Source organism: Protopterus annectens, chromosome 8.part0, assembly GCF_019279795.1.
Source record: "Protopterus annectens isolate FY-2018-M chromosome 8.part0, PAN1.0, whole genome shotgun sequence".
NCBI classification, from domain to species: Eukaryota; Metazoa; Chordata; order Ceratodontiformes; family Protopteridae; genus Protopterus; species Protopterus annectens.
This window is the reverse complement of record NC_056741.1, coordinates 1,781,912,002-1,781,925,407: the sequence shown is the minus strand read 5'-3', so window position 1 is coordinate 1,781,925,407 and position 13,406 is coordinate 1,781,912,002. Positions and strand designations below refer to the sequence as shown.

The window sequence follows — 13,406 nt, the reverse complement described above, 5'->3', positions numbered from 1 at the left end:
TACCCATGCCATTTGTGGGTTATTGATTAACTTGTTTGGTTCTGAAGTGTGGTGTAATTAGAATTTTGAAATGCTCAGTGTTCTGGATGTTCACTGTATATACTTTTTCCTTATGCCTTCTTTGTTCACATTATCACGAGTCACAAGTAATTAGTTGACAAGATTTTTATTTAAAACTGAGAACATGAGTGAATTATTGAGAAATGTTATGGAATGGATGGAAGACAATGAATTGAAATTATTTAAAAATAATTTCTCTCGTTTAAATGCGCTATATCAACTATAAAGCTGATTCCAGTAAAGTTTTATTGAACGTCTGACCTGAGATTGACTAGCTGCCCATTGCTTAAGGAGTTGTGGGGGTATTGAGTTGAGTGGCCAATACTGTGGTCTGGTGGCTAGTGACACCCACTGGAGGATGATGCTATACATAAGCACTAGTGCTTTCCTCACATGTATGTGAGCGTGCATAAAGAGGAGGCTGTAGCAGGCCTTTGCTAAGGTAGGTGTACTCTTTGGCTGCCAGGGGTAGGGGGTTAATCCAGATATAGGGAACCCTCATGGTCATGCATCGTGGTCTGCTGTTGCCTTACTGAGAAACAAGTAGAGCATGACTGTCGTGGCTGTCCAGTTTGAAGGCATGGAGCAAAATTGGACCGTCAAAGTCCAAGTTAGCTCAGCTTCTGAAGTTTATGAATTGCCAACTTCATAATGTATCACACACTTTACAATTGTATATATGTACAGCATAACACAGAATAAAATATGCAAAGTATCCACAGTGTATGAGAAATCAGAGAGTGATGTAACAGTGGCCACAAGAAGGGCATAGGCAACAGTGATACTAAAGTGGTGGTAGAACTTAGTGAACTCAGTCTTACTAACAAGCTAAAGCCAACATCAGAAAGAGACAAAAATTTCCCTGAGGGCAGCCTAAAACTTTCTTTCTGTACTTCAGTCTTGTCACTAATCGCCTACAGACCAAGCTTAAACCCTCCAATACACTGGGCATCAGTATTCTAAATTAGAATTCACATAATGAATACCTGATACACATCCACAGTGAGGTGTTCCATTTATAGTTCTTTCTTCGTTGTCATGCATGCAGTCAAGGAGACCATTGAGGAGTATAACCAAATTTCAAAAATTGATCCTGAACACTCTACTTAAGTGGCTTGCTTGGGGTTGCAGAGTAGGTAGATGGAGGCTAAGTGAATTCAGCCAAAGCCCATGGAAAGTGGCTTTTTAAACCACATGTTTTTAATCCTCTGTCCTGTCGGGCAAAGTTTGGGATCGTAGGTGTGGAACCCAACTTTCTGTTTGTGTCAGGCAAGTGCTCAGTAACTACTTTGCCATAGCTTCTCCAGTCTTAAGTAGGAGTAAAATATCCACTGTCAGATGAAGTTACTATATTCTACTTCCGGTATATTCCTAGACTTGGAAACACCAAGCAAGCTGGTTTGGGTAGTCATGTAATGGTCTCAGAAACATTGGCAGAGTTAGTGCAGACTATGTACAAAGACCCAGTGACACAAGTATGAATAGTGTTTCAACTCCAAGAGGATTTCCCAGTGGGAGTGGAGGTTAGTCAGGGTATAGCTCTGAGCTGATATTTTTTCATTCTTCTGATGAACAGCTTGGAGGTGACAGATCAGCAAAGCTGCTATATACAGATGATGTGGTATTACATGCAGACGTTTTACATGAATTTCAGCAAGTGATAGGGGAATAGTTATACCGAAGGCACGTGGGATAAAACTGAATGCAGAAAAGACAGTTGTCATGGCAGTAAATGGGGACAATTGGAAGGGTCTAAAAACTGAGATAGAAATGAGTGGTGGAACAGGTTAACAGCTTCAGGTATCTGGGAGGGGTGGTTGAGGAGAAGGGAAATCTGAATGAGAGGGTCAAAGGTAGAATCAGAAAGGCTGCAGCTAACTAGCACAGAGTGTCAGGGGTAGTATGTGACAGAAGAAAGCCAATGAAACTGTAAATATGCACAAACATTGGTGCAACCAGTACTTCTGCTTGGTACAAAAATGTGGACAGTGAAGGCAGAGCAGTTGAAACTAAAGGTGGTGATGAGATGACTAGGATTGATTTATTTATTTCCAGTTTGGTGACTGGGAGGTCCACTGGGCTTGGGGAGCCCATTTTCAGTGGAGGCCCGAAAAGAAAAGCTCCATGTTATATAGTTAAGTTACAGATGCAATCATAGTAAAGCAAACACATTTACAATTGCACTTACATTAAATGTTGGAGAACGGGAATAATTCTTTGGTTACATAGCATTTAAATATTTAAGATGGCAGTAGTAACTTCATTGAAAGAGAGAGTAATGACTGAGTTGAAGTAGAGAGAAAAGGTGGAATGAGCTATTTACAATATGTACATTTATGTTAGATTAACTTTCGTTCAGAGTTAAGAGTTTAATAATTTTGGAAGGAGTAGGATGATTAATAGGCTAGGTGGTGAGAGTGCAGTTGCATTTCCAGTTAGAGGAAAGGTAGGAATGTAGCCGAGTTTTAAAATTATCAAAGTTTTCACAAGTCCTTATTGAGTAATGAAGAGAATTCCATTTTTTGACCAAAGAAAAGGATAAAAGCTGACCAGCATGACATTTGGTTTTGCGGACAATGATTAGATTTTGGTGAGTGGATCTTGGCGTTCTATGTGGGGTGTATGGTTATAGGATGTTGGTTAGTGCAGGGCATTTACTAGGTTGAAATAGGATCTACTTCACATTGTCGAAGGCCGACAGTATCAAAGCTGATATTGTTGGCATCAGATTAACGAAAGCAAAAAACATCGAACATTTAAACGGAAATCTCCGTAAGGGTAGATTTCCATTTAGTTCAATGTAGTGCGGTCTCGGAGTTGGTATATTTAAGTAGGGTGTGGGGGCGCAGGGGTGCTTGCCCTCCTGCTTGCAAAGGTAGGTTTTTATTTATTTTTGTTTTTAGGCATTTTTTTTTATCTTTCAGTGTTTCAGAATTCGATGATATGGTGTTGACCATATCCGATTCGATATTCTGAAACTTTGATAAGATAATATAGACACTTGAAATATTAGTCTGTGGGCTGTAGTAATTTGGAGATAGTCGAGATAGTTGGAGAGTTCAAGCCAATTTAACAAATGAAGGGCAGTGCAATGATGGGAGGAGTATTTGGCCTTGGTGGCAAATTTAGAAATTTTATTATAACAGACTTCTAGTTTGGAGGAGAGAGAGAGAAAGATATGGTTGTTAGTAGAGGAGCGCCATACATTAGTGAGGGGAGTAGATAGGTAATGGTTGGTAGGATGCACACTGTGGGCCAAGCAAAGCCATAATGAGATCAGAGCAGCGGCCAGAGTAGTGTTGCAGTGAAGGTCAAAGAACAAATTATGGTGATTTGGACACACAAGCAGGAAAGTAGAAGACAATTTGGTGAAGATGATTTTGAAAAGACAAGAAGAAAGTAAGTGGAAGGAGGGCATCCAGTAAAGAGATTGTGTGAGAGAGAGACCTGAGATGGGCATTATTGTTGGAGGTAAAAGCAACTTAATCAAAAAAGGTGGCGAAAGTTGATGCGACATTCCAACCCCATGTAGAGAATTGGGGGGGGGGGGTTAGTGATGACCTTGGCTCGGAAGTACACGAGTCATAATTATATTGTCACCACTAAGCAAGTACAGGATTCGGACCCTGACTGGATGACCCCCCCCACCCCAAAAGATCTTTAAGATGATGCTTCATTAATATATGTGCCACCTTCCTTTGTAGCCATTTTGTAACCACTGGTATCTATATTGCCTTTCAGCTGAAAGCAAGCTTTTATTACTTCATATGCAAACTTCCCCTATCCATAAAAAAATAGTTTATTGACCAATTGCTTTACTTCCCTTTATTAAAGCTTAAGAATCTTTTTGATGAACAAATTTATGAACACTTAAGGAAAATAAACCTTCTTTACAGTAACAAACATTACTCAGATTCATACCAAATTTAATTTTTGATTTTTAACATCAGAACTTTTTAGTAGTAATCTAACCTTAATTTCTTGTACATATTTTTTATTTACACTTTGACTGGGAAACTTTCACTAGGCTAGTGGCCTGTTTTCAAGGGAGACTTGATGTAGTATTTATGCTGATGAGGGGGAATTTGGCTAAGACATTTGAGAACCTTCCCTTACTCTTTTCCATGGGAGAGTCCAAGCTGATGGAGAGGACAGGCACAGTGGAATCTGTGTCCGTCCACAGTTTGGAAGGAGTAACTTCAGATGAAAAAAAATGGCGAAATGGTTGAAATTGCTACATTGCAATCTGGAGGATTAAAAGATGAAAAGATTTTGGTAGTGATGGTGTTGAAGACACCAGCAGATGAGTTTGCTTTATCCTGGGGTGATTTTATGAAAAAGTGGTTTCCAGAACAGAGTATAAGATGGTGTATGTGATGTGGAAGGCTGAGATGGAAGCAACAAAAAGTGCGTCTAAGAGAGTCGCACTGTAACAAAGCCATGACTTAGGGGGAGTGTTGCAGTAGCAGGGGATTACAAGCAGTAAATAGATTTTACACAGCAGCCTAAACCTGTAATTTGTATCAGAATGAAGAATAGACTGTGGGATTATTTTATTGAGCCTTTAGGCTTTGTTTTTGTGGACTGGCATTCAGTTGAGAAATAAGTTTGGTCTCATATATTTTGAAGCACATGAGCTGGTATTTAAAGTTCAGGACCCTTTTTATTTAATATATTTGTTGGTTGCCCATACAGATTGCTTGTAATATATAATCAAAGTATGAGCACTGGAGAAGTTAATCATTTCTAACATCAGCTATTACAACCATGCATTAATAATGCCTTGCATGACTTTAACACTTGATAAACAAGCAGTGTTTTACACTGTATACTTAATGCTTGTATATTTACATATGTAGTGAAAATCCATTAAGAATTAATATATGAATATGTTGATTTGTAATAATTACTATTTTCTTTTAAGAATTGCAATGTCTTCATGCTCAAACCGTTTCTAACCCCTTTAGAACTTGAGACCAGCATTTAAATTGTTTAATCACCATAGATGATCTTTGTTTTATGGTTCATCACTGTCATATTTATTTTTACTTAGTACAGTACCTTCGTTGAAGGTTGTGCGGCAGAGTTTGCAACTCGGTACATAAAAATCAACTGCCAATCATTAGCGGATCGGAGTTCCGCTGTGGCGACCCCTAACCGGGAAAAGCCGAAAGGCAGTAACAATCAATGTAGTCCTTGTACATGATGCACTTCAGTCATCCACTGATGGCTCGTGTTTTTTCTTTAACTTTCTTATGTAAATCTTTAACCATTTACTTCAGCCTAATATCTTAACAGCAAACTATATTTTTCAAAATAATTTTTCAAAGATTAAAATTGTATAAATCAAATAAAAATGACAAACCAGGAACTACTTACACAAGTCCACAACAAAATTAGAATAGTGAACAAAGCCATTAATATTTTTCTAATAAGTTACATAGTTTGTTTTTGTCAGTATTTATTTTGATGTGTAATATTTGATGTCCTCATTCTTAAGGTTGACAGTTCTTTCTTACATGCATCTTTAGCTAAGAAAATGAAATTAGTGAAAGCTAAAACAGACGTTATTTGTGTTTCACTGTTGCAGTCTTTACATTTGGGTTATCTGCTGGCAGGTTGTCCTCAGTCGGCCTGATTAACAAAGTGTTGGGTCCTGCGTCGGTTGCTGTCCCTTCTTCCATGACGTCAGGTCGTCAGGGGTATAAAACATGCAGCCGGCACCATTACATCAGTCTTTCTTGCTGCGCGGAGCCCAAACCAGAAGCAGTTGGCAAGTGCCGGTTGGCCAACTCCTGAAATTTTTGTTTTCGAGTTTCAGATCCGAAGTCTTCAACTAAAAAGCCAAGTTACCCCATTGGGGAAACTTTTTCTTGCTCCTTATTGATGTCAGTAAAAGTTAATAATTGCATTTTTTGTGGGAAGCAAATACCTCATAAAGATTTTCATTTGTACTGTATTGCTTGCCTAGACCCTGACCACAATATAGCTTGCTGTCGGTTTTGTGCTTTATTTAATCAATGCACTATCAAACGGCGGTACATTTTTGCTTCTAAATATTTTGGCTCTTGCTTTAATTATCCAGAAATGTCTGTTAGCAATCCGACTACTGGAATACTTAAAAAAACGCAAAGAAAAAGACAGAGACAGGCCGTTGAGGTCCAAAACTGCCAACGACGCTTCTCCTAAGCCAGTCGCCAGTTCGCCGGTACTCATTGAGGCACTTTCGCAGCCCCTGATACCCGCTACTTCTGATTCTCAGGCCTCTACTGAGACCCATTCGGAGTCCGGTATGCCGCGAGATGCTTCAATTGTGGAACCCGCAGATGTCTCTACCTTGGATGGATCTGGAGCTGCTTTGCAGGCACCAGCTTCTGAGGGTGTTTTCAGGCCTACAGATTTGTATATTAGACCGACGCAATCTTCAAAACTAAGGCCTAAATCTCGACCTATGCCTAAAAAAAACGACGCCTGGGCCACATGTGCAGGCCCCTATGCCTAAAAAACAAATTATCAAAATGGCTGAAGATTTAATTACTCTGATCAGGGGTGGCCAACCCTCCACCTTCTAAGAGGCCTAGGCAAGGCATTATGAATCTTCTGAACAGGATTCTATTTCTTCTGACTCTTCCAATGACTAGGAATTGTCTATACCTACTTATGAGGACTCTGATGCAGAAGATTCCATTCCTTCTGCTTCTCCCCCTGAGGATTTTTCTTTTGGGGAAACTTTACATACCTTAAGGAAACATTTCCACTGGGAAAGTCAGGATTTCTCTGAATCTAAAAAGAGACTTGGGGATTTTCTTCTTCTTCCACGGCATAGGCCTTTCGTTATACCTCCTGTTCTAGACATTGTTGATGATGTTTTTTCAGAATCTAGCATGGCTCCTGATTCTCTGCCTCTGACTCCTTGTAAGCCAGACAGATACTATATTTTCAAAAATCCTGTTGCAGATCCTGAAACCATTTGTCAGTGTCCCAAGGGCATTAAGGCTTCTACTGCTAAAAATCCTACCCCTTCTGATAGAGATTCCAGGGCGCTGGATAGATGGGGTAAGAAGGTTTACACTTCTGCAACCTTGGCAATCAGGGCTTTAAACTGTCAATTTCATATTCTAAAACATCAACAGCATATCATGGGACTGCTTAAACAGAAAATGATGTTGATTTCTGACTGTGTGGAAAACAAAAGATTTACAGGATTTATTGCATTCAGCTGAACAAGTTGGAAAACATACTTTGCAATGTGGTTTTGATTATTTGGCGGCCTCTTGCAGGGCTGCTGTAACTGGGTCTGTGCTAAGAAGGCATGTTCGGCTCAAAGAGCAAAATCTGCCTGTTCATGTTAAAGCAAAATTGTTAGATGCTCCTGTACAACAGGACCTTCTCTTTGGTAATAAGGCTGAAGAAGTCTTGAAAAAGATGGAAGATAAAGCTAAATCTATGCAAACTGTGAAAGATTTCTCACAAGTGCAACCGCCAAGATTTAGTAGGCACTGGCCTACTAAGAACTGTTCCTTTCCAGTTCCTTCGAGAGCCACTCAAGTCAAACTCAGACATTCCAAAGGCTCCAGGTTTCAGTGTCAAGGGACTTTCAGAACAAAACAATGGGGTGCCTCCTTTTCCAAATCTGAAAACAAGACACCTCCCTATAGTAAGCAGACTTCTCTTTACACTTACCAAGCTCTTACCTTTTAGCTACCCCTTTGGGGGGAAAACTGGCTCTTCTTGCAAGAAACTGGGAACTTATAACCTGGGACAAATGGGTTTTTAAATATAGTATCCCAGGGATACAGATTTCATTTCCACACGTTGCCAATTCCAAATGGATGGTCAGACCTACCCCCAAATCAGTGGGCAGAGGCCCAGATACAAGTACTTTCCCTCATGAGCATGGGGGCTATTCAACCAGTACCAGAAGTGGAAAAGGAACAAGGTTTCTATTCAAGACTTTTCCTGGTACCCAGAAAAGATAAATCATGGTGTCCAATTCTGGACTTATCTACTCTAAACACCTTTCTGGACATTCCAAAATTCAAGATGCTGACTCTTCACAGGTTACTTCCTATGCTAGGCAAAGATGCCTGGTTGGCAGCTCTAGATTTAAGAGGCTTACCTGCATATCCCAATCAGGGAATCTTGCAGAAGATACCTCCGCTTCAAAGCAGCCTACTTGCATTACCAGTTCTCTGCACTGCCCTTTGGCTTGTCTACTGCGCCCAGGGTCTTCACAAAGTGCCTGGCTCCAGTAATTGCATTTTGCAGGCAAAGAAACATTCAAATATATCCATACCTGGACGATTGTCTAATTCAGGCAGAAAACAAGGCTTCTAAACTATCTGGCGTTAAAGGGTTCTAACTTGTCTAGGGTACACTATAAATGAAAAGAAATCATAGCTGGTACCCTCTCAAAAAATTACATTCCTGGGTGCAAGCTTGAATACAACTGCCCAGATGGCTTTCCTTATGCCAGACAAGCAAATTCATTTGGTGACTTACTTCATACAGGTGGCCACAAAAACCCTACTTTCTGCAAGGCAAATACTGCAAGCCTTAGGGTTCATGGCCTCCTGCATTCTTCTAATTCCGTATGCAAGACTGCATATGAGGAAACTTCAGTGGTACTTAAAAAGTCTATGGAAACAATGATTCCTATCATTCCTTGCCTGCAACTAGAGTTCCTATGGTGGGCAGAGGCCTGCCACCAAAACAAGGGACTGTCATTCACACCACCCCCCTGCCGCCCAAACCCTCACTACAGACGCATCAGACTATGCTTGGGGGGCACATGTGACAGGGAAGTGCATTCAGGGCAAATGGAGCCCAAATCAAATGCACCTTCATATCAATCAAAAAGAAATGCTAGCTGTGCAGATTGCACTGACAGCCTTCAAGGGTTACCTTCATCCAGGACAATTAATGATAAAGACAGACAACACCATGGTTATGTGGTACATAAACAAGCAGGGGCGTACACACTCATTGTGGAACATGGCCTTGACCTATCATGTGCAACTACAAGCTCAATTCCTGCCAGGAAAGCTGAATACTCTGGCAGACGAACTAAGCAGAAATCTCATGGGCACACACAAATGGAAACTGGAAACACGGATTTTCAACATGACACGTAAATGGGGGAGCCCAGACATAGATCTTTTTGCCTCACCCCACAACCACCAGTTGGACAAATTTTTCACAAGAACTCATTACAAAAAAGCCTAGAAAGTGGATGCTCTATCCTTCAGCTAGAAAACCTATCTAACCTAACTTTGCTCTCCAAAGTTCTACTAAAAGTCAAACGGGGCAAAACAAAAATGATTTTGATTGCTCCAGACTGGCCTCGCCAGCATTGGTACCCACTCCTGCGCAATGTGTCGCACCTTCCACCATGGCACTTGCCTCAGACACCTTACTTACTGTCTCAGCAGAACAACCAAATTCTACACACACAGCTCCAAACTTTGAATCTTGCAGCGTGGCTAATCACCTAATTTCATCCTTGGCATCCCACAGCAAACCTGTGATGGATGTCATTTTGGAGGCGAAAAGGCCTACTACTAGAACATCTTACGCTGACAAATGGAAATGATTCTGTGCCTGGAACCAATCTCAAGGGATAAGCACAGCAGTGCCCCAACATTCCTCAGATTTTACAATACTTAACTGAGATGCTTCACAAGGGCCTGTCCTTTTCTTCCATAAAAATCCATGCCTCCGATATTTCAGCTCATTACAACACAGAACCTCGCCTCTTCTCTCATCCTCTGCTAAAGCAGTATCTCCGAGGGGCCAAAAACATAAGACCACCCAGGAGAGCTCCAACCCCTGCCTGGGACCTCAATTTTGTATTGGAAAAGCTCACTCTCCCTCCTTTCAAGCCAGCTGCTACTGCAGATTTAAATTTTCTCTCCTGGAAAACAGCATTCCTTTTAGCAGTCACTTCAGCTAGAAGGATTTCTGAATTACAGGCTCTTATGGCAGTGGAGCCTTTCATCATTTTTCATGTGGACAGGGTATCTCTCGGGACCAATCCATCTTTCATGCCTAAGGTGGTATCCAGTGTGGCTCTTAATCAGACCATTCATTTGCCAACTTTCTTTCCCAATCCACAGAACAAGGGGGAGCAGATTCTGCATTCATTGGATGTACACAGACAACTTAGATTTTACTTAAACAGGACAAAATCTCAAAGAAAATCTGAACAACTGCTGGTGGCATTTGCTGCAGGGGCAGAGGGAAAGGCTATTTCAAAGCAAACCATTTCCAAATGGATAAGCCATTGTATTCGTTTCTGCTATATTCACCATGGAAAAACTGTCACCCACGGGATCAGATCCCATTCCACCAGGGCTGCATCTACTTCTACAGCCTTTCTCAGAGGAGTTCCTACCAGGGACATTCTAGAAGCTGCTACCTGGAGCACAGTTCATACATTCACCAAACATTACCATTTATCACTTTTCTCTAAATCCAGAGCTGGCTTTGCCACTGCTGTCCTGCAGGGTCTTATAGCTGGTCCTAATGCTGTATAATTCCCTCCACCCAACCATAGCTTTGGGAATCTACCCAAATGTAATGACTGCAGCAGTGAAACACGAAGAACATAGTACAGTTGTGTACACTTACCATACATGTAGATGTTCGAGTGTATTCACTGTTGCAGTCCTGTTTACCCTCCCTCCAGCCCTCTATTTTTCTCTGGCTATACCTCTACTTTCTTTCACTATGCTTAATAGTCCTTTTAGTGTATTTGCTTTTGGGATTGGAGGTATATATTTTTTATGTTTTTAATTTTATTTGCTCCCCATTTGGGGGGCACCTGACATCTGGGGCAAGGAAAACTGATGTAATGGCGTCGGCTGCATGTTTTATACCCCTGACGACCTGACATCATGGAAGAAGGGACCGCAACCGACGCAGGACCCAAGACTTTGTTAATCAGGCCGACTGAGGCCAACCTGCCAGCACATTACCCAAATGTAATGACTGCAACAGTGAATACACTCTAACCTCTACATTTATGGTAAGAGTATGCAACTGTACTTTTTACATATCCAGTTTTTAGTAACAACTTTTCTCACTGTGGGTAAGATAGACCAAAGGTGAGGCACCTGTATTCCAGAGATAGCATCTGGTATTGGGGCACTAAACAAAATTAGTGAATTGGATACAATACTTTTATCCAACCAGAATGCCTGGGAGAAATTTTTAAATTAATTCCAGGAAGGTAAAACCATTTTGCATTCTAATACCATACGTATCCAATCTGCAACTGAGTCACCATTACATCTCCAGCATTTAATTTTTTTTCAGTTTTATAGATTAATTCAATTTTGCTAGGAGTTAAAAAGTCTATGAAGAAATTTCCAACTGTAAATTTTCCAATAAAGAGAAGATGTAGTTTTCCAACTAGATTTAAAAATCGTTTTTTTTTATCTTTAATAGCAAACTCTCTTCCATTTATCTTTGAGGAATAACACCAAAAAGAGGGATTTATGGTTGCATGCTGTACTCATAAAATCTTATTTATTATTATATAGATTAATATTGAACAGAAATTCTAAGGTTTTAGGAATATTTTTCCTGATAATCCATTAGGATTTTAATGTTATCATTTATTTATTTATTGCAACTTTGAATATTTAACCAAATATCTTTTTCTAAAGAATATATTGAAATAAAATCAGTAGTGTATAATTTGTTTCCGTTTAAGAATTGGTGCCAGAATAATAAATTTGTCTACTTGAATTCTAACATTTTAGTTGTATTGAATGTCTCTAAACAACCACTAGTATTGGGTGTAGGGTATAATAAGAAACCTAAGTCTTTAAATAATTAGTATTTATAAATGTCTAAAAGGTACATATAATATGATCTACAAATGGAATAAACTCTTAAAATTCTAACAACTTCAAACCCATAAATGTTAAATGAATAGGTCAAACTTAAGAAAACCGATAATACATGGCTCATGAGTAACCAGATTTGACAGCCAAGTCCGACTTCATGCAAGTTTGTAACCAACATCCATTTCCTTATAAGGATGCAAAGTCTGTTTCAGAGTATTCTGTTTCAGTAGAGTTTGAGTGCAGGTTTATGGTAAGCTGTAAATGTTTCTTTTGGTATAGTTTCACAGTTCTCATTACTGCAGTAGATTTTCCATATATCTCACCCAAAGCAATCTCCTCCTTAGAAACAAAGAAATGTTACCCCTATACATTTTTATTCCATTTCCTCTGAGTCTACCAACAGCACCATCTCCATATTTCCACATACTAGTACAAGAAATCTGGGCAAAGCCTAAAATAATGGGGAGGCAACGGTAAAAAAAAATAGGGGGGGGGGTTTAAGTATTGCTCCTGTGAACTTAGAATGTTGCTAGAATAACAGGATTTGCATTAACATGCATTTTCTGAAGTAAATTAAGTTTGAAGCTCAAATATATGTCATTATTTAGTGACTTCAGTCTTCAGTAATATAAAAACTCATATGAGGAGCAAGTCAAATGTATGAATCACAATTCTGGACAGTTGAGAGGTATGACCACCTCCGAAGTCATTGGGGGTTTCCCTCTGCTTCCAGTTTCTGGTCGCAGCTTTTTTTTTCACTGCCAGGTTGCTGATTTCTAACAATTCCTAGGTTCCATGATTTAAGATCTGCCTTCTCCCACAGCTCCGTTGCTATGGCATCTCATGGCATCATTCTCTTTTTAACTGTCATTCAATCCATTCCTTCTGTTTGGTACAGCTGCAAAAATATATGCTGCTAAGTTCCCAGAATCACATCTACAGTAGACTTTGTGACCTGCTGGATATATATTTTTTTTAACATACTCTGGGTGTAAAAATACTTATGTAAACACTTCAGTCCAAAGATTCTAAACTTTCTTGATCTGATGTGTTTCCCATTCCCATATTGATTTTATTTTACTGGCCATCTTCTTCCCCTTTTATCATATCTGATATCTTTTCTCATATCTGATATCCGTAATCTATTTTACTAGACCTGGCCATTCATTCATTCTTTCTCTCTTTCTACTATCCATTTTTTTTCTTGGTAGTTTCCCTTTGTAGTCCCTCTCACTTTTCCTAAATAACTTATTCCTTGCCTCCACCTATCCCAACACTGTATGGTCTTGTAACATTTGCTCCCAATATTTTAGACTTTTGCTTTTTTCCCTACATATGAAACTTGCCATCCCTTTCTTTCTGTCATCCTGGGAGCTTCCTAATTAATGGCAGTACATCCAGCTCCAGATGTCCTTCAAGGATGCATCTGCAGTCCTAACAAATGGGTTGTCCTGTCGTCAGGCAGCCCTTCGGTCGGCCGGATTCCAAAGTCTG

General features: G+C 39.9%; 1 protein-coding gene across 1 annotated transcript in view; it reads left to right on the top strand.

The window, feature by feature from the left end:
• COQ9 (coenzyme Q9) overlaps positions 1 to 13,406 on the top strand; it is a 399,687-nt gene that overhangs the window by 300,132 nt on the left and 86,149 nt on the right. The gene's annotated exons all lie outside the window — the stretch shown is intronic.